A 25,760-nucleotide genomic window follows, 5' to 3' on the forward strand; every position below is an offset into this window, starting at 1 on the left:
TGGCTTGATTTGTAGCAGGCCATAATATTCTACACACAGCGTAGTACTGAGGGATGCAGTTGTTAGCAGCAAGGGGACAGTGAATTAGGGATGTAAGCTATATGGATTTGCAACAGCAGACTGTAAGGAGACTGGATTTTAATGTGAATGCTGATCATTGTTTCCCATCAGCCCCTCATTGTTATGGTTTTCAGTTCTCTGGAGTCAGGTTTGACAAGCATCCAGGACTCTCACAACTGGTTCTCTTCTCATTCATAAAGATATGACTCCATTGACTTTGGGGCGTTGTTTCTGGTTTGTGCCAATGTAAGTGAATGATTGAGACCTGTGTCTGAGCACCATGATTAGTCCAGTGTGGATGGACCCAATCTACTTGGTCATCCTTTGGGTTGTGCTTTTGGAAGTAATGTAGGTGCATGCTAGGCTTCCTCATTTTGCAGTAAGCTGATCTACTCCGATTCTTTCCAAGTGACTCCTCAACCATCCCCCCTGGTTCACAGTTGGGAACATTGTGGAAAGGCATTGGAAGATTACCAGCACTCAAGACCATTGGCCTACATCCTCATTGCAAGCCAGGTAGTGGGGTTACCTGAGGTAAAGCAGCTCTAGAGTTTTTAACCCTGATATAGGAGCCGGCCTTAGGTCAAAGCAACATGATTTAAGTGTGGGGATTGTATGGTTGTGGCCTAGAAACAGAACAACAGTCAAGCCTTGAATTAACTGCAGGAAAATCATACCCTTAGGAGAAAAATCAAGGTTGGACAGTGGCTGGGTAGTGTAGTACTTTATCTGAAATGTTTTTCAAATCAAATAGAAAACAGTGTCAGGTCTTCTGTGATGTGTAACAAAAGCTTGCAGAAAAATGGCAAATATTTTCTGAGAAAAACTTCAGGGGACGCTACATTTCTAGCAAATGTAGAAAGCAACAGAGCTCTTTCATATCAAAATATTTATGTCCATTGAAAGATCATTTCTTATTAGGGGAAAAAATGTTGACCAAAAAATTTCAAGGAGCTCTTTTTGTTCACAAAGAAAAACTTCACTGTAACCTCTAAGATGATCAGTTGTTTAGTATTAGTAATAAAGATTATCGTTCAATTATATTCTACAACTTCTCTGGAGAACACTGGACTATAGTGTGATCTTCACTGAAGTCTTTGGAAATGCCCAAAATGTAACCTTATTTGTTTGCTTTACATATTTTTGAACATTTTGAATTACTCCTAATTTTGTGCTAAAACACTCCAGTCAAAATAACTCATTTGCTTTTTAAGCATTTTTCCCCTTGTGAAAATACGTATTTGCTGATTTCTTTTCCCCTGCATTTTCACAGGCAAATTAACAGGTTAAAAAAGGGATTGAAAAATTGAGAGAGTATTGTGAGGCTAAAAGCATTGTCATTTGAGGGCAGGGTAGGGTGGGCGAAATTTGAAATGTCATTATTATTTAAGCATTAGAGAAACGTTCACCAACTTTGTAGTTGGTCAGGAAAAATGTGACAATTTCATATGATTTATTTTTACTGTTTTCCATCAAGCTTTCAACATGCATTCACTGAAATTTTGCAGCATCATTCAGTTTTAACCGTAATGGTTCAGAAATATAAAACTGATCTTTACAAAAATTCAAAAGGATCCCTGGGAAACAACTCCCACTCACAATAGTCCCCTAATCCCCTGGGCAGCTTTCTTCAGTAACCAGCTAGTCCTCACATTGAGTCCTGTTTGATCTCTCTAGCAGGAGACTTCCCTACAATGTTATTGTTATCAGTAAAAAGTGACCAAGAAAGAGATACAAAAGCTCCCTGCTCTTCCCAGGTAGGGGACCACACATGAAAGAAGAAAATGGTACAGATTCCAACCAATCTGTTCAATGCATCTTCTCATAGGCCACTGTGTGAAGAGGGGATAGGATTGGACAGGATAGGATAGGAAGAAAGACAGAGGAAGTTAAAGGGGCTTGATAGAAGCAGATAAAAGACAGAGCAGATGAATAAATATATAAAATAAAGAGAGAGGAAAGAGGGACAAGGGAAGGTGGGAAGAACAAACAGATATAGAAACAAGGAAGTGGAAAGGGAGAGATGAGCGACTGAGTGATCAAAGAAAGGGATAAAAAACAGGCAGAGAAAGTGAAATCCTGGCTTCCCATGGTAGAGACAGGCCTTTAAGTCTCCAGTCTCCAGCAGCAGTGATTAGCTAAGACATGATCCAGCCTTAGCTGGCCTGATACAGGGTGAGAGGTCACCAGTAGTGTGATAAAACAGAGTATTTAAAACCCTGTCCTAGTGGTGATGGGAGTACCTCTTGCAGTGAGGGTCTCTCATGCATACAATCTGAGGCTCAGATTATATACACACACTATATATACATACAAACCCAAGGCTATATCTAATAATCCCAGAGATAGATGGAGAGCACCCTGGAGTTTGCTTCTACTTACAAAGATGCAGGTGTTTCATGTAAATGAAACAAAGAAGCTGTGAGCTACTACATTGTTCTTTCAATGGAGTTTTAACAGCCAGGCTTTGTGCTTACAGTACTGAGGTCTTGCAGATTTGTGTATTTGAAATGACAGCATTATACAGAGCATTGAATCTGATGTCACTTAGTCTTAATGGATGAGAGGATGCTCTGGGCTGGATTGGAGGAGAGTTGGAATTCCCTAGCAGAGTCTTATAGAAGAAAAGCTGAGTTTAACCAACCACGAATATCAGGGAATAAGGAAAAGCAAGTATCCATAGATGAGGCTCACCTTTAGAGTGCTGATTTCCAAGGTCATGAGAACTGGTCTGGAAAATCTTGGCCACCCAGTACCTTGGACCAAACTAAGAATCAAATCTGGGGTTATCAAAGGGGACTCTGAGTGAAATCCAGTGAGATTTGGATCCCATGACTCCCTTAGGTTCCAGCCTAAATGTTTGGAAGTTCAAGAAAATATGATTAGCTTTTCCCAGCATCCCTTCTTCTCCTCCTTTTCTGCATTCTGGAGTTACAGTTATATCCAGAAGTATACTTGCATATCCTATAGCAATGGATGAATGGCGTTGCAAAGCCTGTAGCTCAGTTGCAAATGCATGTGATAGTTCAGATAAGTAACTCAGTGTTTTGTGAGGGTAAGTAAGTGCTGATGAAAGGTTCTGGATTTATAGTCGTGGAGGCTGTTTTTTTAAAGCTACACAACTGATAAAAGCTGATAAATTGATAAATTGTCAGTGTACAGTTCCTACTGCTCACATACTTTGTGTTGGAGGTAGACTATATTTAGAGAGATGGGAGACATTAGACTCCATGGAGTAGTTCAGGGGTACTCAACAGGGCTGTGTGAAGCTTTGGTGATGATTTGATTTGGAGGAGATTCGGCCTGATTCGGTGGCCAAATCTTCAAATCCAAATCAAATCAGGGGACCAATTTAAAGGTCCAAATCGATTCAAAGCTCTCCAAATCTTTGGAAAAGATTCAGAGAGCTTTGATGATTTGGGCAGTCCCCGGTGGCTGCAGCAGGGAGCTGCAGCCCACTCTGAGCTGATAAGTACTAGGGGTGGGGAAGGGGGGGCTGGGGGAGGGGACCGTGGGGAGACCCCTGCCAGCCACCTCAACCCTCTCTGCTCCCCCAGCCCCCCCTCGCCTGCTCGCTCCCCCAGCCCCCCCATGGTTACCTGCCCGCCCCCTGATCCTGGTACTTTAAAGAAAAGCCCTGGTCCTCACTGGCTGCTGCCAGGTTGGGGGAATGTGATCCCTGCTGCCCTCCACTGCCATGGGGGGGCTCTGCCATGAGCCCCCCCAAACCACCCTCTACACAGGTGCCTCACCCAGGCCAGCTCTGGCTCTTTAAGGAAAAAAAAGCTGAGAAAAGCCCCAGGACTCACCACTCCTGCAGTGGCCTCGGGGACTTGGGGGCTCATGCAGAGACCCCATATGGCGCGGGGCAGTGGGGACCATACCCTGCCAGCAGGAGTGGTGAGTGGGGGTTTTCTTGTTTTTTGTTTTTGTTTTAAAGGGCAGGAGTTGGCCCAGGCAGATCACCCACTGGGGGGGCTGGGGAAGTGAGAGGGGGTCGGGAGGCTCTGCCTATGCAGTGGGGGGCAGTGGGGGGCAGCGGGGATTGCCCCCTGCCTGGCAGCACCCAGTGAGCACTGAGGCTTTTTTTTCCCCAAGTGCCAGAGCTGGGGCACTCAAGGCAGCCATTGCCAGGCTGGGAGAGTGGAAAGGGGTGGGCCTGGCCTGGCTGATTCGGAAATTTGGCAGCAGCTGAATCTCCAAACCAAATTCAGCCAAATCAAATTGGGACAGTGATTTGAATCACCAAATCGAATCACTGTCTCCCGAATTGGCCAAATCCGAATTTGAAGCAAATACTAGTCGCTTTGCATAGGACTAGTGCTGAACCCCAGCCTGTCAGCCAGATCCAGACCACAGAGCCATATCATCTGACCTGTGGGATTCCCAAAGGGTCCAGAAATTTGGGAGCAGTGGGGAGCAGTGGCAGTGTTAATTTCCAGACCTTTGGAGATCCCCACAAGCCAGATAATGTAGCCCTGTGTGCCACATCAGGCCAGAGCAGGATCAGGCCCATTGGACTAACCCCACATGCCAAGCCTGTATGGGATCCAGTCCATAGACTGACCCTGCACCACTCCTTTGGCCCACAGGGGCAGGAGGTTGGGTGCCACTGGATTAGTCAATACTTGGCCGCTATTTGCTATCAAATAGAGCCAATGGTGTCTACAGTGGTGGTAGATGTTGTGATATTAGTAAGTTTCCATTTTGGAAACAGATCACAAGAGCCAAGTTACTTCGTTCAGGGTGGCCACTGAACTTCCTTCAGATAGTAGCAGCTTTCCTTCCTTAATGACCAGGAAAGGGGGCTGGGGTGGCACAGGTACTGAGGTATCTGGTTGACAGCCCAGAAGCCACAAGTGCAAGGCCATAGCAGAAGCACCCACAATGTGGCTCTGTCAGACTCCAGTGAATCTGTGAATTCTGCTAAATACCTGGTCACACAAGGACATGAACAAGGAAGGGCTAGAAAAAAAATTGAGGCCTAATGTCCCAATACTAAACTAATCCTTTTTTTATCGTGTTGGCTGCTGGTGCTCACTTGAACACAATTTATTAGATTTGTATATTCCTACCAATTGCCATGGGGTGACAGCTGAGGAGGGCAGGCTCCAAAGTTAGGCAGGTTTCAGGCAAATTGTGTGCATGGGAGGCCACAATTTCAGATAGGCTGGCATGGGAAGGAAAACAGTGATTAAGGTGATTGGAGGAGATGAGTGACTATGGGGATATGACTACCATCTGGTTATCCCCAGGAGAACATGTGGAGTTTTCAGTAGTAGGTCATATACTGGAAAGGCAGAGCTGGTTCCCCATTGTCACTGAAGGACTTGAGCATAGAGGAACCAGTGTGGTTGCACTGCTTGAGAGGAAGGTAGGTTTCCGAGCTCATGCAAAGAATCTTCATCCCCATCATGGCAAAAAATACAGCTGGGACTCTCGGGTGGCAGTGGATTAAACAGAGAGGAGAGATATGCTTCTGATTTCTGTGACTGCATGCACACTGATTGAATCCTTCTTGGTGAAGGGGGAGAGCAGCAGCTGCTGGGACGAATACAGCCCTGAGACTGTACTAAGTGCCACAAGGCAACTCCTTAACATCTGCAGGGCACCAGTGCATACAGCCTGTTTACACTAGCTGTGAGCAGGAACAATGTTTTAACTCTTAGTGTGTATACGCCAGTCCAAAGCTGGTAACATTTTCCATTACATATCTCTGTAAAACAATACCTAATAGTTCTGTGTAAGGATTGGCCTGCATTAGGCACCTAGAAGCCTTCTGGAAGAGGCAGGGTGCAACATCGAAAGAACAAAACATTTATCTTGTCTGGTCAAATGAGAAACCTTGAATGGTAGCAATTTTTATTCTGTTTGGATTTTTGATTGCTTTGCATTCAGTTGACTCATTCAGTGCCTTCTGTGCATCCCGAACTACTGGCATTACAGCTAATGGTGCAGTGTACATTCAGTACAGGTGAATTGGATCTGATGTTTTTTCCAGTTATTTTTATTATGGGTGTTTAGTGATGGGTATGCACTAGAACTTATTACGTAACATACATTTGCAATGAATTGTTCTGCCAGCTTTGATAGTTAGCTGTCTTTTGTGAGGCATAATTAATTTAATAACAAGTGCTTAGATGTGCACGGACACGTACACACACATTCTGCATATACAAAAGATGATTAAATTATTAAGCTGCAGTGTTGCTGCTACTCCTGCAATTACAATTTAGAGCACATCACTTGTGGGATTCAGGAAAGTCTAAATTAATGCAAAGGTTAAGGTCCAGGGCCACATGTAGGTGGAACCAAAGAGCACTAAGAGCTTGACTGAGGATGAATTGCCACGTTACAAGTGAATGGTTTAGGGTTAAGGTTAAGGAGTGGGATTGGGGGCCTCTTTTTGATGTTCTTCATGCCAGCAGTCAGATTGTATACAGAGACATAATTAATTTCTGTAGGAAAGGATCTCTTCCCTCCACCCCCATCACATGTAATCAAGGGCTCTGGAAAGAGTGTGTGAAGAGGACTAGAGAAATCCTCTCTGCATTAACACACAAAGAAGGGAGACTTTATGGTACATAGGTTCGTGGCTTTATGGTACACAGGCCCATGGTCTTGAAAAGCAAATCATGCCTTAGTGAGCTCAGGGCAACTGTTAGTTTACTCAGTAAGACATCCTATCCACCATGACTCATTTAGTTGTAGGGAATATTAGAGAGGGAAAATATAATTACTTCTAACTTGCTGGGCTGCATTCTACTGACAGCTTTATTTTTAATGAAGAAGAATGGCATGAAATGACTAAACAGCAAGATTAAGGTCCACAATTTCTGGGTCCTCTTCCTTTATCTGCTAACTGATTTGCAATGCATCTGTAGGCAAGTGACAACACCTCTTTGCACCTCAGTTTCCCACCTGATAAAACAAGGGTGATGATCCCTTGTGGAAAATGAATGGTTTGTAAATCAGTTTGACATCTTCAGATTGAAGGCTTTATATGAAGGTGAAATAGGATTGTAATAATAAGAGTACCTACCTCTTACTTGGGAGAGCAGTATCATTACCCCAGATCAGGAAACTGCACCATAGAAGAGTGAAGTCACACCTACAGCAGAAACACTAAATGTGGCATTTCCAAAATGAAATACACTCTCTGGGATCCCTGACTGCTTGGTGGGCTGCAGCACAACTGAGGCCTAGTGAGCAAGCTAAGTTAGAGTAGTCAGGTGGTCTTCAGTGTCATTAGACCTGCTCCATTAGCACAGTGTTTGAGTACCTCACAAAGTCTGATGAGTTTTTTTTAACCTGAGCAATGGAGAAGTGCTTGCCTTCCCTCTTCAGAGAACAGGACTGGAGAGACTAAAAGCTAGACTCCCCAACCACTTAGGGTCCTAAGATGCAGATGACCATCTAGTAGGATTATCAAGAATGTCTAATGATATGTTTGCACTACTGGAGGCACCTTCTCTCAGGCATGGTACACTCACCCGCATCCACTAAAACATGGAAATGAGACAGTAAAGCCACACTGAAAAAGACCCAGTGATCACTCACAAGTATACTAGAGAGAGAGGTGTCAAAAGCATTCCCAGAGCATTTTCACAACTTCATTTCAAGACTTGTCAAGGTTGAGTGGGAGCAGGTAAGAGAGGCATGCCCAAGGGTGCTGAAGACATGGTGCAGACCTACTTTAACCTCATTAGGCTGCCGTCTGCCATGTCAGGTGCTTTGGAAAATTCCATTAAGCAGGAAAAGCATAGGAGTATCTGTCCCTATATACTTTGTCTCAGGGTGCCCAAAACATCTGTGATAAAACAAGCCGTTGACCCAGCTTCTCCTGTGTTCCACACTAATGCCCAAAAAATCGGGCCATTCTTATTTTCTGCCTCCTAAGAACTAGTGTCACAATGGCTGGTTCTGGATCCCTAAGGGTCCATGCTCCAATTGTAAACTGGCAGAGCACATCTGCCATCCTCCCAGGACATCCCTCTCCATTCCTTTGAATACCTGCCCCACATTGCCAATGTGAGGTGGCTTTACTGGTGGATGGGTTAGGACTTGTGTCTGAGAAGCATGCAGGGCAGAAGGGCTAGGTGAGGGCCCAGAACTGGACTTCTGGGGAAAACAGCTTTTAAATAATTTGGTTAACAGTCTACATCTGCTCTTATTTTTTTAGCAAACTAACTTGCCTTTCCCTAATTCTTCCAATCTCTAAATATATAACCATGCTGTGATCAGGTCAGTTGCTTGTAATGCTAAGCAGGACAGAGGATGCCATCAAGGAAAGCTCATAGTACTGTAGGAAATGAGAGCCTAAAAACAGCACTCTTCTTTCTGGGTCTAATAGAATTGATACAGTTCTATACTACTGGAGGCGCAGTCTTTATCATTTGATGTTTCAATGAAATCTTGATCATCTGTTGTCATCATGCTAGTTCTGATGCTAAATCAGCCCTGATTTCTGGCTAAATACCAGTAAGAGTAATCTCATTCTGTCTGCCTCAGTTCCTTCAGAAATTTTATTTGGATACTGGCTTCACTTTCTGTCCAAAAAGTTCAATGTTGTTCCTATGTACTGTTTATCAAGGTCCTATATTCTACATTTCATAAATCTTTGCAGTGGCAAAAGGTCGTGAAATTATTTGGGATCATTTTAAGAGGAAAGATGTAATAAAAATGTGAGATATTAATAACCCAAGGCTACAAAACTGTTTATTAAACAAATTGGTTTTCCTTTCCTGAAAGAGGATAGAAAGGCAAACTTACTTTCTTGCTTTTACAAGTTCTGTGTCTAGCAAAATAATAATCCCAGCCTGTTCTAGATAAGAAAAAGAGAAGGAACATCTTAAATATTTCTATTACTTCAAAGTTCATAAATCTGTTGGTTTAAAACTGTCAACAGGACAGAGAAAATATGAGCTACAGACATGGTTATCACAACTAAAGGAATTTCCTCAAATATGAGAGCAAGACAGTAAGTACAGGCAAGAGGGGCTGATGGGGAAATCCCGACATGAGATGTTGTAAATCTGTATTATGAGTCTGATCCAAAGGCCATTGAAGGCACTGGAAAGATCAGGAAGATCAGCTTATTGATTTTAGGGAAATTTAGATCCTTATGGGAAGTGGAGCTGGTCAGAAAATAATATTGTTTCCACTGAAAAAAAGGAATATAAACAATTTTTTATTTCCATCAAACTTTCTTTTTAAACTGTTCAGGTCTTTCTTGTTTTCTGCCTCCCCCACCCTATCACAAGGGACTGACTCTTTAAGGTGCGATGGATGTAGTCCCACCTGTCACACTTAGCTTTCTTTTCCAGGTGGAGATGAGGATTAAAGTCAAATGGTAGACAGGGGACATGCTAAGTCAGGCCTTCTAGGGTGGATGTAAGACATAAGAACCCAAAGGAAGAAAAGGGAGATGACAAGGAGGAAATCTTGCAGTTGCTGTTTCAAAGCAAGGCCTCCAGAAAGGACTGAAAACAGCCCTTTTGAAAGGGTAGCAGCGTCCAGCTTGAAACTATGGTGGGTAGGTCCTTTAGTGTTTGTTTGGAGTCAGTGGCCCAGATGGGGTGGACTTCCCTTTAGTGTCTTAACCCAGTGATGCTTATCCAGCCTACAGGGTTTCTGACAGGTCCAGAAATTTGGCAGCAGGGGAGGGAGGGGCAATTATCACTGCCACTGAATTTCCAGACCTGTGAGGACACCCACAGGATGGATGACATAGTTTTGCAGTCTAAATCTGGCCTATGGGCTGGAGGTTGAGTACCACTGTCCTAGCCAGACTGTCAAATCACTACAGCAGCCAAACCGGGCTGGAAGATTGGAGTTCTTCTGAATGAGGAGGAGCTGAGGCAGTTGCTGACTTGAGGTGGTGCTTCCACACGACACACAAAACTGAAAAGGTGTCACTTCAGGTAGCCTCAAATTGATCTCACAATTTTTTTTTGCTTTTTTTGATGGGGGGAAGGGAGGGTTTTTCCACTAAAAAGGGCTCTTTTCATAGGCTGAGTCTAATATTTATCAATACAAAACTACACAATATTAAAAAAGGGGCAGATTGTAATCTAGACACTAGATACCAACTGGAAATTTCTCCACCTGAATAACAGCTAAGCTGAAGTTTAGTGGCAGACTTCAAAAGGCAGCTTGTAACTCTGCTCAGGAGGACGCCAGGAACCAGACTGTGGCTTGGAGAATCCAATTCTGTCTGATCTTTGGTTTTTTCCTTGCTCCAGGGGAGAAGAAACATATGTCTGCCTTGTACCTGGTACCAATACAAGCCTGGTTCTACCTCGGGCTGCCTCACCTGAGCTTTTGGCCAAGACTCCAGCCAATATTACCTGCACAGGTTAGTAAGCTGTATCATTGTTGCACCTGCACAAAGCAAGGATCACAAGCTAAGAAGTCTAAATTGATATATTATCCCTTGAAAAGTCTAAAGCGCATCAAAGTTCAGAGAGACAGAGGATTTAGTTTGGCTTTTTACTTAAAAAAATGCAGCTAATTTATTTTAATCTCAACACGGTCCTAGTTTGGCATCCACTCTGGTTCCAATGTCTTCTGAACCAGGTTGTCCTCTTCTACCCTGGATGCAGACATTACGGGACATAATGGTCTGTATCAGTATTTACTTATAAGAACTTGAATTTTGCAGTACTTGTTGTGAGACTAGTTGGGGATTGGATAGTGACATGATCATGCAGGAGATGAAACGGTATAGAGCTGTGGTTTGGTAATGACCCTCTGACACACTGGAGGATACAAGGCCCCTATACCAAAATGTTCACTGTGGAACATTTATGCCTGTCTCCCTGTGTTTCCGAGGGGACTGGTGTCTGCATCATAAAAGTCTGAATTGCCTGAGAAGCAAATTTTCAAAAATAGCCACTGTGTGGGAGGGAAGGGGGGAGAGGTGTGAATCCAGTATTATAGATGTCCCAGAGAAACAAACTTTGATTTTTCTCGGAAAAGCTGAGCCTGCGTAGCTCCCATTGACTTCAGTTTGAATGGTAGCCACCTTGGCAGCACTGAACATCAGACGTGAGATTTCTAAAACTAGGTGCTCCAACATCAGTGGCCACTTCTGAGAATGTCAGTCACATTATCACAGATCATTGCCAGCCCCAGCAGATAGAGCCAAGTCCTGCACGGACCAGGAAGAATGAACTTTTACTCCTGGAAGATAGCTCTGCCCACTGCATCTATTCTGGGGATAAACAGAGGACGTTGGTTCCCAGGGCTGTCAGGGCAGTGCTAAATTCACTAAGAACATGTTCAAACAAACACTTTACAACAGATAAAGAAAAAAGAATCAGATAGTTCAGTGTGTCAAATTCCTTCCTGGTGTAAGTCAATGGAATTGTACCAGGGCTAAATTTCAGTCTGTATATATTTAAAAATGGCTCTTTAATAAGCCTCATCCTTCTTCCCCTTCTTTTATCTAATTTTGCCTGAAGTTACCATCCTACATAGGACAAAGTTCCCATCGCTGGCAGCCCATCCTCTCCCTTTCCCCCAACAGCCCAAGCTTTTGCAGCCCAGTCTGCAGAGCTCTGTTCTGTGGGTAAGAAGTAACTTGCTAATATAAGAATGTTTACATTCAAATATAAGTACAATTACACCAGCCGATCTAATAGTTCTCTCTGTATATGTTACCAAGTACTTAGAGCCATTTTTTTGAAAGCCATTATGCTCATGTGATTTTCCTCAAAGCCTTTCGAAGGGATTTTGTTTTGACAGGAGGGCATTAAGGGGGTGAAACTGATAGCATAAGTACCACTTACAGACTTTGATCAGCTTGGGTCATAATTCTCTTGGAGAAAGTCTTGTATATATTAGACGAGGAAATTAATTTTATTGCCGCTGTGGCTTTTTCCTGGTAACATCCCAGCGCTTGTTATAGTTTTTTTAAGCCCTTGTGTGGTGAGCTGAAGCATAGCAGCCTATCCTGATTAGAATCCGGCCCCTCCACCCCACAAACAGTGACTGCACATAGATCATCAACCTGGCTCTAGCTGAGATTTCAGTTGCTGGAAGGACAGTTTGCTCAAACACAGAGCAATGGGTGATCTGTGTAACCCGCCTTCTGAGACACCCTGTTTCTTAAGTAAATGAACTATGGATAAGCTGCAATGAAAAGACACATGGTTTGACGATTCTCCTTAAGTTCTCAAAGATAAGCAGGTAACATGATCCAGCAGATACTTTAGACGTTTCAGTCGGGATGCTTGATTCCCAAGCTAATGGACTGAAAAGAAGTACCTGAGACTAGGCCAAGTATTGCATCATCAATTATATTTTAGCACCCAAGGCATGGGGAGTATGATAAACCCTTGCCTTATTCCCAACTAAAATACTAGGGAGGGAAAGGAGAAACAAAACCGGATTGTGCTGCAGATTTTTAGGTGAATAGATCTTTTCTCTAAACCAACCATAAATCAAGCACACTATTATGTGGCTCATGCACTGCACACACACTGTCTGTCTGACACAGAAAATGATTGGAAATTTGTGTTTGCCAAATGTTGTTTTTGGCAAAGAAGTACATGGGCCAAATTAAGACTTGGTGTAGATGTGGTTCCACAGATTGCAATATGCTCTGTTTACACCAAATCTGAGCTTCGATCTGTGTAATGAAAAACTGCTTTTTATTAAGAGCTAAATTCAATCAATGTGCTATTCTGTCAAAATGGATCTTGAGCATGATGAGGCAGCCAGGAGAAGCCAGTACAGAAACACAATATCATCAGACCTAATTGTGCTACGTTGAACAGAACAGCTGGTCAGAAAAGAGGAGCCAGTACAAAACATCTTCTAGGTCTAGGACCAGATTAACCAGGTGTGGTGGTCATATCCCAGTGACAATTCATTCTAACCTTGTCCCAAGGCTGTTCAGCTCATCAGGCTGGTGTGGTTAATGCATGACATTGTTCCTAGCCAGCCAATATGCATCAGGGAGCCATGTGGACAGCATCACATCCAGCTGCCTTTAGTTCCCTATCCTGATAGGCAGGTACCACTCACAGCTGGGGCAACCCTTGGCTCTGCTGCCATATCCTGTGCCAGTTCATCAGCAGGCAGGCATCCGTTGTGGATCCTGTTGCTCCATAAATGTCCTCTCCCAGGAGAGGCTTGAGGTTGCAGCCAGAACTTGACCTCTGCACTGTTTCCCTTAAATCTCTTTTACTAACCACTCTTTTGGCTCAGTTGAGGAAGAGATTGCTTGGGTTTAAATTAGACCTCAGATAGATCCCCAGATGATCAGCACAGCACAGTCTGTAAGTCATTTAGTAGGCATCTCCACGATAGTCCTTGAAAAGTTAATTTTGTATAAGAGGAGAAGGTTTTTAAAAAAATGAGAAATAAATGAGGTTGCATGTCATGGTTGAATGAAAACTCTGGCACACAGTGTAAAACGTGTTTTGAGTCCAGTTATAACCTGGAAAAGCCTGAGAAGCCTGGAACTCTCACACATGGAGATAGTCTTTCAGTGTTTCTAAATGGGAGAAATACAGATACGATGCTGTTAAGCTAACGCTTCACTGAACTTCTGAGTTGTTGGCCCTGTTCCAATATGGACACCCCTCCTGTCAGCTCCAGATTGGTACTTTTTAAGGAATATTTGTGGTGGAAAAAAAATTGGGAGCCAGTTCTGTTGTGCATGCAAATGCAACCTGACTTCAGATCAGCAGCAGTACTTCGTTCATATGCACCATTCTCAAACAGGCAAATTCAAATGAATTTCCACATAGGTAACCAATAGATCAAATGGAGCAGACCTCAAATTAACATCTCGTGGGCAGGAAGATGGTGTTAACAGTAAAGAGCCCTTAGATCAAGTTCTACATCATTAGCTATGGTATTGAAAAGAATCTCTCTTACTTCATACTCCTTTCCCTGCCAAATCCAAATTGAAATTCTGGGAAGAAATGTCTGAGCATAGCTAGTAAAGCTGGCTGGATAATATTTGCCAGAACAGTTTTCCATCAACATGTCATTCCAATGAAACCATTATTTTGTGAAATCCTATTGATTTTTGTCAAAACCCTGTTAAAAAAATTAAATGTGAACTTCTCTATTTTGATATTTTCAGAACAAAGGCTTTTTGCTTTGAATTACTTTGAAATTTCTGAGTTTTGAGCCATATAAGTATGTTGAAAATGTTTTCAATAATCAAAATGTAACAATTTGACTGATCTGGCACTTATAATCCATGGAACTGTTTAGCGACAAATTTTACAATACTGGCTTTTCATCAGCCTCGGGATGAAAATATATTCAAATCTTTAAACTTTTTTGTAAGATGAAAACCCACTTTCCAACAAGTTCTGATGTCTATCCCTCCTCCTTCTGCCTCCTCATGTTAGTTTGTTCTCATTTTTCTTGTTCTATCATTCGAGTGTCTTTGTAACTTCGAATGTACTATTCCCTGAATTTTCAGCTGTAGAAACAATGCTTTACTTCTCCCTTTATGCTTCTCCTCCCCCATACTTGTGCCATTTAGCCTTCTCCAAAAAATGGGATGCTAAATACTGGAGTCCAGCAGATGTGAAATGTTTATACTGGAGATTACTAGTTATCTCTATAATTTCAACCTCTTTCCCAAAGTTCAGCATTGGCTCTTAGCTTTAATGAAGAAGGAACAACTCCCAGGGCCATCTACCAGGGCTGCTCAGGAGATGAGTCACTGGGGGGCTGTCATTCTACACTTCATCCTCCATCCCTTCTTTCACTGTTCATTGTTTTTTCTGCAAGAGGGGGATCTCTTTGGTGAAGAACGAAGAACAATTTGAAGAATATTATGTAAGCCTTCCATAGGTCTTAGGTTCTTTTCATGTTAGAACTTCCAGTATCAACAATTCAAACCCAGTATTTCAATGCACCCCAAACTTCTTACACCATCTCCGTATTGCAATAGTCCTGATGGTACCTTCTTATGAAGCGATGTGGGCATTATGGCCCCTGCATGATTGTACATGGATTGTTGTTACTGGTCCTGTCTCTTTCATCTTGCCATTCTTTAGTGGTTGATATAAAACAATTTCCTTCTCACCTTGAAGTTTATGCCTTTCAGAAATTGGTGGATGGTTTTTGTTTAGCTGTGTCTCATTTAGCCAAGTTGTTCAAACTGAAGAAACCTATGGATAAGCTGGGTTCTTCTTATGAACATGGGAGTGCAGTTACTGTCAAGACACGATGACTGTGGTTCTAGTACATTTTTCCTTTGATACAGAAGTATTAATGTTATTTCTTGCGAGAGCTCCTACAAGCCTCAATCATGGATTGAATTCCTATTGCCATTTTTGCAAATTGTTATGGTTTTGTGTGTGTGATGTAACTGTTCTAGGTGAAGTCATTTCTCTGCCTTTTTACAAGTGTGTTTAAAATGTATACATACCAGCTGTAGTGAGATTTCTGTCCTGTTCAAGAGGAGTAAAATACAGTATAAACAAGCAAAAGGCCTTGAAAGAAAAACGTTTAGCAGCCAGTTAAGGTCACTCTTGAGTGTCTTTTCATTTGTATACTGACAGAAATAAACATGGAGGATTCAGGTGCTAGAGTTCTAGACCCTGATATTCAGGATCCCAATGACCTGGATATTCTTGATATAGACTGAGATGGTAACAGGAAGTCCAAAGATTGAAGCAGAGGTTTGGAGCAATATGAGCCAAACCATTCCTTGGTCTATCTACTGAGAATTTTGGCTGAATCTTTTCTACAGGCTTACATTGTTGGACGTGTACATTGTAACTAGGGGCTTTGTTATTTCCGCCATAGTCCCAGTACATTTCAGTCCTGTTGCTTTTCTGAAACAGTCCTTTTTCCAGTTTAGCATCTGGAAATGCTGTTGCATTAGCCCTCTGTGACAACATCTTGCTTTCACTGCAAAGAAATGGATATGCTGGAGAAGAAAATTCCAGATATCTGAAGATACAAAGTTCAAGAAGCTCACAGTAAAATAAATAATTATTATTTTGAACATTGATCAAAAACTTGAAATTTCAAAAGAGAAGGGTGAAGAAGCAAAAAAAAAAAAAAAAAAAAAAAAGATTTCTTCCCTTCCCCTGTTTAACGGGTTGTAATTTAAAAGAGAAAAAGAAGAATCACTGTTTTCGAGCAGGCAGGAAAATTCTCTCTCTATAGAACTAAATACCTATGGAATAAAGAGATATGACACATGCAATCCCTATTTTTGTTCAAAAATTGTTCCTTTAAAAGGGAGTTCAGGAAATTTAAGGAAATCTCTGTTGGGCAAGAAAGTTTGCTTTCATCTTAGTTACAATGCTGTATATTCACTGAACAATTTGAATGGTGTCTGGTTTACTAATGAACTATGTTAGTTCATGTTATATAACAGCACTGATTTCAATGCAGTCCACTAGTGTAAAACTGTAGCAGCTCCGGTTTCAGATGGCACATACTGCAGCCATATGCACCACTCTGTTTTTATTTGGTGCAGGTTTTTTTGACACCAGGATCTCCCAGTTTCAAAAAACCCCACTGCGCTGCTAATTAGCAGCGTGGCAAACATGTGCATGGAAGGCGAATGCAGTTTGTGGCACTGCAGATGGGTTCGCAGACCACAGACTGGACATATGTACTCATGAAGAGATTCCCCTAGGTGCTCATAACATTTAACTGTCAAATAAAGACAGAATCCATAGAATAAACTTCTTGCTTGAGCTGGTCATAATAGGATGTCAAGCTACTAAATATAGACAACAGAGGCAAACTGAAGAACAGGTTGGCCATGTAATGTATCTACAAAAAGAAGCATGTATCCATGTGAGGTTCCAAACTCAAGCTTGTTCGATCTGATTTGCTACTAACAAATGGTCCTTTTCATCATTCTTGAGAGTCAAGGGTATTGGGTCAATAGCCCAGGAGACCAGAGAGATTTTAGACACTGGATGAATATGACAAGGACTGTAAGAGCGGAAGCTTTACCATGTCATCCCATCTAACTTCACTCTATATATCTTCGGGTGCAAGTTTATCAGTCTTTGTGCTCTTTCAGACTTCGGATGCTCTGGGTGCTTTTCTAGCTAGCACATGTGAGTAAGAGCTAAACCATCTGTTTCTGGCTTTGCTAATAGACTTCCTGTATAACCTTCAAGAAGTTACCTGAGATGGTATCTTTATGCCCAGTTCCTAAAATTAGGTCCCATAAGCCACATGTAGGAACTTAGAAGCAGATTAATACTTTTGCGGTGGTGCCCAGCCCTCCCCCAAATTTTTACTGTCTTCAGGATGTGGTCAACACCTCTGAAAATCCAGGTGTAAGTCAATGCGACTAGGAACTGCTCTTGAAAGGTAAGTGGCTGTAGGGCTTGACTCTGAAAATATCAGTGGGTGCAAAGAATGGTTTCTTCTTTTTCATCATTTCAACAATAATCCTGCAAAGCCCCGTGATTTATTATGACTGTCTGTGCTGTGTATATTTCACTTTGCATTCATATATAAATTGTGAAGCATTTGCAAACAAAGGAAAAGGTTAGCTATTTAAAAGACCAGATTGAATCAAAGTTGTTAAGATAAAGTCTTTCCCTCTTCTGATCCACTTCCATGGTGACCATGAGCAGGTTTATCTGTTGCCAGCATTGTCCCTCACTATACTACATTGAGGAAATTTTAATTCTCTGACTTCTCAGTAAGGGAAGAATCATTATTAATAGACTGTGGCTGTAAAAGGAAGTCCTATTTCAGACTGGAGCCCACAGCTGTCTCGGCGACAGCTACCAACAGTGCTTTGACCCAAACAATAAGAAGGTTATTCAAGTACAGAATATGATGCCAAAAAGAAGCCCTTATGCACTTGGGATTGTATCTGCTTAAAATTAAAGTATCGGCATTAGAAAAATTAAGCAAGCCAAAGAATGAACAAAAGCCTTGCAGTTTTATTCCAGAAAATAAAGTACAACACAGGCTGTCAGAATGATGTCAATTCTTGTGATTTGCAGGAAAATTAAAATAACCAATTTTTATATTCTGAAATTCCTGATAATCTCAGCTTTCATTTAATAAAAAGTATCTTTCCAAACCTGTGGTGTCAGAGAAGCTGAAAATCATGAACCCCAAAGTCTTTAGTATCAGAAGGCAAATTAAAAGAAACTTACTTATAATACTTTTAAAATCCTTGGCTTTTAAACTAAATCTCATGATTTTGGGAATGGGGCTTATTATTTTTTTTAATGCCTACAACTGGAGTAATTGTGTTTTGAGTATCTTGATATTTGGCAATCGGGTGATTACTCAAAGTTCAGATTTTGGGAGTTTAAAAAAAAAAAATCTTTGTGGCCTTTGATTCTGGAGGAAATCTTGAAAAGGTGTTAACTTTTAAGGCTCCAAAACCAGATGGCAAAAAAGGAAAATGTAGCTCCAAAAGAATTTTTCATAACTCAAGATTTTGTTCTGAAACATTATTTTAAACCCTTGGAGTTAGCAATGCTGCTATGATGTCATGTTGTCTCCTATGGTAGGCAAAACAAACGAACTCAACCTTTATCTGTATTAATCGTTAGCTAAAAGTTTATTAAATAGATTCAAAGGTTTGGTAATGGTTTAATGGGCACTTTTACTTCAAGGGAATTTACCTATACATACAGCAAAAGTCTGCCTTCATTCAAATTTTTAAAACATCCTTCTAAATAATGTTAGAAAATCAAAAAAGAATGGCTTGAACAGTATATTATCTTCATTCTGGCATGCGATTAATTCTAAAGCTCTTTATGGGAGAAACGTACCTGATATATCAAGATACCAAATGTCTTCCAAGCACATTGGGTTTTCCTTGAACTGTAAAATGTCCCAATCTCAGCAGTGGAACACCGATAGATCTAAAGACAAAAATACTTTAAAAATTCCAGCTATTATTACTACATGGTGTTTCCAGAAGGCCTTGAATGAGATAAGGGATGCATTGTGTTAGCCACTGCACAAATATTGAATGAGAGAGGCTCTGCCTCAAAGTTTGCAATCTAAATAGACAACACAGGCAAAGAGTTGGAGGGGAAGCAGCACAGAGAGATGAAGTGATCTGCCCAAAGTCACCCAACAAGTGAATGAAACCCAGCTGTCTTGATTCCCTGCTGACAGCCTAACTAATAGGCAAAAGTATCTTCCCCTTTGATTTGAAAGGAGCACCAGCATCTTTAATTATACCAGGGGTGCAGCATAAGGGGTGGCACATCAGAACTGTTAAACCACAAAGCAAATGAATTTGAGTGAGATTATCAGAACCAGTACTATTATGCCCATTTTTCTTCCATTTCACACTAGGTTTCCACAGCAATTGTCTCTATCTTTCTGGACCGTACACTGGTAAAAAGCTGCATATTTCTCTTATCCTGTTTCTTAAAGTATTGTGGTCCAGGACTGTTACAAGATCAGAGAGATTTACAATATTCATTTCTGTGTTCAGATTTTGAACAGTGACAAAATTCAGGGCTGTTGGGCTCTGGGATAAGGGTTGCAGCTCGACCTCATTGCTTGTTCGAACCAAACCCAAGCTGAAATTTCAAATGTGTTCCAAAGTCTGTGGCAGGTAAGTTTTCCTAACAGCCTGCCCATGAGAGCTGATAGTAACTCCTTAAATAAACTGCTGCCTGCTTGCAGAGGTTGTAGCTTTGTACAGATCAAACCACAGAAACCCCTCCTTGAGCTTCTGCAACAGAGCTACTGAGAAGGTAGTTTGCAAATCAATCTCTGGGATTAGTACATACATTCGTGTAGTGTTGGGGGTAGGGAGTATGACCCCGTTTCCAAGGACCTTGCATTTCACAAACTCTAGTGTCTGCTGGCCTGTAGAGCTCTGGGATGAAGCTAATGTCTTGGAGGCCGTGGTGGCTGTCGGACCTCCCCTGAACTGATGGAAGTCAGCTGCTTGGGGCAGGAGAAAACACTTTAGATAAGAGAGGGAAACAAAAAGAGAAAACTTTGTATATTTGCTGATGTCAGTCATGAGTCTTGCTCGGTCCCTTTGGAGCAGACTTTAGTGCAGGGAACCAAAAACTTTTTCCACCTCTTTCTCTTCAGACACTAGAGACAATAGTACTTCCCTGATGCGGCTCTCACTGCACATGTCAGATCATCTTGTTGGCCCCTCTTCACCCTCCTCGAGGGAAAGCATTACCCAGCCACACCAGAGCCTCTGACATGGTGGCAAGTGACCCTTGGCAATCCGAAGAAATTCAGGCTGACAATTTATTGATAACATCAAGTGACACTTCAGTTCCTCCAAGGACCTGGTCTCTCCTGGTTCAGAGTCACACGGGCAAAAGGGAAGAAAGGATGTTTTTCTGAGGTCCCGTCTGGCCTCACACTTTCCCTCTGCCACTTTCAGGTTCTTTCATTTAGCAAGATCAATATCTTCTGGTCACGCTGGTCCCCCTTCCCTCCTCCCCTTGTCAGCCTTGCTGACAAACAAGATACCACTTTCCTGTGATTCACTTGGATCTCTGAGTATTAACCAGGTGCTGTGCTGACAGGATGGGAACAGGGAGAAACCCCAGGCTTCTACTACAAAGTAGCCTTTCAGCATATACTTTCTCTGCTTTTTAGCTGCTGGGGTTTGCGGAGAAGCCCAGAGGAATACAGTTGAATGGGTATTAAAAATGGTAAAGACTAGGACCAAATCTTCAGCTAGCATAAATCAGCATAGTTCTCTGCAGGTCAGTGAAGCTATTCTGGTTTATATCAACTGAGAATCTGCCTTGAAGTGCTTCTTGTAAGAATATATATTTCAAAAGCAGAGCTGAAAAGTGTAGGTTACATCAATCCCAAAGCTGAACAGAGAGGGTCTGAATATCTGGTGCTGTATATTCTTATACTGGTGCAAAATGGTTGAAAGCACAGCCTATTTGGATAGTAGCATCCAGCACCCTGCAGTGGTATCAGTGACTTTGCAAGGGAGTAGAAAATCAGGACTGGAAAGTTAAGTCAGCCTTGTTTCATGTATGCATCACAGTTAACACGGAGTGAATAACTGAGTGGGTTTTTTATAAAACTTTTTTTTAAGTTAAAAAAATTTAATAATGTTAAGCATTGTTATGACATTGTTGAAAAATAAGTTTTATTTATTTAATCCAAAAGAAATATTTTGTTTAGAAAACCTTAACACAAAATTCTTTGACTTGGAAAACCGGAATTTTTAATGTTGAACATGTATAAATTCTGAAAAAGTTGATGCTGTTTTCCAGCATGAACTATATTGATGGATGGACATGCATGCACACACACACAGTCAAAAGTAGCTACAATGCATTCTCAGATTTGTACGGTGACATCCAGCAATCTCTCCGTGTAACATCAGATATTTTTCTGCAAACTAAGGTCTTTTCACAGCTTTCCCAGAGTAACTATTAGTAAGGGGCATGGTCTTCCTCCCCTCTCCCCACTCCCCTCCCACCCAACAAACGGGCTTCTACAGTCCCTAGCACAAGCTTACTCATAACAGTACAGAGGTGCTTTATAATAAATAGAGGTGCATCACAAAGCAGTCTTGCTGGTTTCTGTGGGACTGCTCAGAGTTTCAGAATTTTAACTATTAAACCACCTCTGCACCAGAAATTTTGCACTGCAGTGTTGGTAGAGTACCTGCATACTCAGCTGCTTTTGCTTGTATACCCCCTGACAGTCAGAAGTCCTATTGGTGATATGCTTTGTACTATGGGTAGACATCCTTCTGCGCCCTACACCACTGACTGGCACCCTGTCTTTGGCAACCTTTTTTTGCATGCATTTTAAGGTATCAGAGTCCTTCTCATGGAATTGTGGGAACTTGGAGTCAAATTCCCATAATTGCTTCTTTTCTATCCCGCAGGCTCTCTTCCCTTGCTGTGTTGCATGCAGTCCCCACAGCTTCTCCTTTACAGTTAGTAATCTCTTCCTCACACTGGTTTTCGTCTCTCCACCATCTTACTGGCAGTAGCATAGATGCTGAGCAGGTTGGTGTGCCAGATCTCTCTGTGCTGGCAAAACATCAAAAGCTTCCACAGTGATTGGTCATGCAGCAGTGAAAATGAGAAAACCAAGGAGGAATGAATGATGCAGAGAGTGAGTGATAGCAGCCAGCTGCTGCTGGCATTATGGCTTGGATCCACAATGGTGTTTATGTATTTGATGATCCATTGACCTCACTCCATTTGAAAGCAATGGGAACTTAGGAGCCTAAGTATTTTTGTGGATCTGGCTGTACTGACTAGCTGGACATGGTAGAAGGACGTTTCTGGGCCTGGCAAGTAAGCACTGAATTGCTGGGATAAGATCACGATGAAAATCTAGGATGATAAGCACTGACTGCAGCACTTTCAGATGTAAAAAACTATACACCCCGTTTGGTTCTGATGCTTTGATGGATCACCAGGGCATTTCACTGATGATAAATTTGGGTGGTTGCAGATGAGGCACAATGAGGAATACAAGCCTTTTTTTCATAGGCAGAAACCTTTTCCAGGATCTGTACCTTTGCATTGAAAAGGCTCCAAAATATGATTCCTTGATCCCCAGTCTCGCATCCCATGTTTAATCCGTACTGCATACAGTTGACAACAACAGGGCAAGAGTTAACTATCATTTCAGCAGGTGCAGGGTGACTGAACCGGCATTTGATTGGTTAAAAGGACACTAGAGGTTCCCCATGATTTGACCAAATCTCAGTGAGCCAAATATTGTTATTGCTCTGTTTTGTTATTTGACTGAATATTTGTGAAGAAACACAGAGAACTTTACCAATGCCACAAGAGGGGGGAAATAGGAATGCTTTCTGCTGATTTTAATAACCACACACAAGGGCAGCTTCCATCAGTGCATGGAGGTGTTGTAGAGCTGAGAGAGGCCTCAAGAGCACACTTTGACAGTGTGCCAGAGACTGGCAGTAGGCTGCTTTGTGTTAATTTTGTGCAACTTCAGGAATAAACTGCATGTGACTGGTGTATGAATTTTAAATGAATTGTTAACACATTTTATGAATCGGGTTGGGGTGATGATTTAGCAGGGTACAAGTCTGTTTTTAAAAACAGAGTAAGTAAATCATGATTTTCACAAAGTGAAACTTTATTGTTCTATAATAAACAACAGAAATACTTTGACAAACACATAAAAACCATGTAAAAACAAAGCGACATGCTGACACTTCTGCATGAATCCTGGGCAGTATATGAATACTTGTTCCAATTCTCCTTGATTTCCATTGGGAAACTGTGATGGGCTACGCTGGAGCCGTGGTAGCATAAGGGGAAATATAAATACGGCCCAATCCCAGGAACACATAAAGCGTCCGTGCCCTGTAATGGGTGCTGGTGGGTAAGTCTAAATGTTTTGCTCCATAATGCTTTGCTGTCTTGAGCTGTATGATGTTTTCATACACTGCTGTAAGTAAATCTCCTGCAGTACACATTCTCTCCTCCTCTCTGTTTCCCAGGCCTTTCATTTGGAGCTCTTGAAAAGATCCTGGTCAATACCAATCTTTCAGGGGTTCTCTTAAGGACACCGTAGGGTTGACCACTCATAAACCACAGAACAGGCTGATTGTGGTATTTTCTCATTGTTTCCTGTCCACCAAGTCATTAAAAACCTGCTATTTTTTTCCCAGTGAAATTTTCATATAGATATGAAGTGGGTGGGAACGCTTTAAGACAGAACAACATGGTGAAACATTTAGGTTCAACTCAAAGAACCTTTCCTTCACTATAGTGAAACATTTTCAATACGTGAACTTGGGAAGAGTGAACTATTGGGATGTCAGTCAGATAAGAAGTGTAAGCATAGTGCAGTAAATATAGTGACTTTATTCTAGGTGTTAGTGATTTTGGTCTGGTATCATTCTGCTCAGAAGAGGCAATGTATTGAGATCACCTGGACCTATATGTTGGCTGTCTGTAGGCACGGCAAACATAGTGGTCCAAGCAGGGAAAACCACGCTAGCAATAGAGGAAGTAGCAGCACAGTCTTCCAGGTAGGCCAGCAAATTGAGTATTCACCCATGGTCCCCAGTGGGTTTGTATTCTGGTGCTAGGCCGTTCCAACACATCTTCACCACTATCGTTACTCATGGTAGCTAGAGTAAGTTTAGGAAAGCCATCTACAGCAGTTAGTGGAGCATGGCCAGGAGGTCTGTAGCTATGTGGGTCAACTAAATTCCCTAATTCTCTGGAATAATTTCACTGTTTCTTTGGTCACCACATAGGAGATTCCAAAAAGGTGCCATGACCTTTTACTGATCCATATATTGGCAGCCTCTTTGTAGTGATGGTACTTCTGGTGCTCACAGCAGTGTTGCCTAGGAAGGGGTCCTACTACGCTGGGAGAAACTAGGGATCCCTTTGGAGACTGTGCAGTCCAAGAGTGAGCAGTCCCTATTTGAACTTGTTTTCAAGCTTGTTTGGATAAAAGGGAGATTGGGGCCAAAATAATCCTCAACATTTGAATGGAGAAGAGTTGTCACTGTGCTGTACTTCCACAAGACAGTTCAAAACCAAGCTCCCAGTGCCAGCAACTATCCACGTCTCTCCTTGAATCCAAACTCAGTATGCAAGTAATTTTGTGTGGGACTTGGACTTACCAGCCTGGAAAACCAAGTCACTACATTTTTTTTTTTTAATATTTACATTGCCTGTTTATTTTACAATATTAATAATAGCAATAGAAAATAAATAACTTTTAATGACTAAATGACCACTTACTGGGATTCTTTCAAGGCCTATTCTAAATTTTCCATGGATCTTATTTGGCTACTCAGCTCTTAATTTCTCTCTCTTCCCCCCACCCCCCGCCCCTGCTACCTCCCCCCATTTACAATGCCTTTGATTTATGTTGCAAGAAACCTTATCTGCCTGCCCTGCAAAAGTATGTATTTGGGATGTTTATGAGTTGCTTATAGTATTTTTCTCTCATTTTTTGCCTCTGACTGCCAGCACATGTTGTTAAAATAAACTGGCTACTTCAAAAGGCAGTTCCTTTGTTCCTGGTCTGCACATAGTTGGCTGCCATTTCATGATGGTGAAGGGGGGGGTGACGGAAAGGGGAGCCTTTGTATACAGTAAAAACTAAATTAAATCAAAATAAAAGGAAGCATGTATTAATATGCATACTTGAGCTTTCTCAATGGATTGTGTAGGGCATAGTCTGAGTCAGTTCAAGTTGGATCAGGACTCGTACAGAACTTAAGCTATTCTGGGAGGTACTTTAACTTGACCAGCATAAACTCAAGATTTTACAGATGGGACTTGAAATTAAGTGTGGATTCATACAAGAGTGTGCTGACACGAGGCAAGTTCACACACAGTGTGCTGACACGAGGCTTCAGTAAATGCCATATAATAGTTAAAGTTAATGTCTTAGCTCCATCTGACCCCAGCTGTGAGTATGGCCTCATATGGTCAAACTTCTGCACAATGGTGCTTAATCCCAGATGTTCAAAAATGGAGCCAACTTCTCCACTCCCCAATCATGAGAGTAAAAAAAAATGTGGGGTTCTCTTTACCTGTTTTCTGAACCATTGTGAGATCACACTTGTGTGTTTATTAGGCCTGTGTGAAGCAGCTAGTAGTCACTATAGATTCAGATTTAGCCAATTCGGGGGACAGTGATTCGATTCTGTGATTTGAATCACTGTCCCGATTCGATTTGGCCGAATCTGATTCAGAGATTTGGCTGCTGCTGAAACTCTGAATCAGCCAGGCCCATACACCACC

The 25,760-nt window shown here is 41.9% G+C and overlaps 1 long non-coding RNA gene across 1 annotated transcript in view; it reads left to right on the forward strand.

Moving 5' to 3' along the window:
* LOC149857553 (uncharacterized) overlaps positions 1 to 25,760 on the forward strand; it is a 135,787-nt gene that overhangs the window by 54,646 nt on the left and 55,381 nt on the right. The window contains exon 2 of the long non-coding RNA XR_016444064.1: positions 10,305 to 10,417. This is a non-coding gene — a long non-coding RNA (uncharacterized LOC149857553). The remainder of the gene's footprint in view (positions 1 to 10,304; positions 10,418 to 25,760) is intronic.

Source organism: Crocodylus siamensis, chromosome 9 (assembly GCF_052110815.1).
Source record: "Crocodylus siamensis isolate JL-2025a chromosome 9, ASM5211081v1, whole genome shotgun sequence".
NCBI classification, from domain to species: Eukaryota; Metazoa; Chordata; order Crocodylia; family Crocodylidae; genus Crocodylus; species Crocodylus siamensis.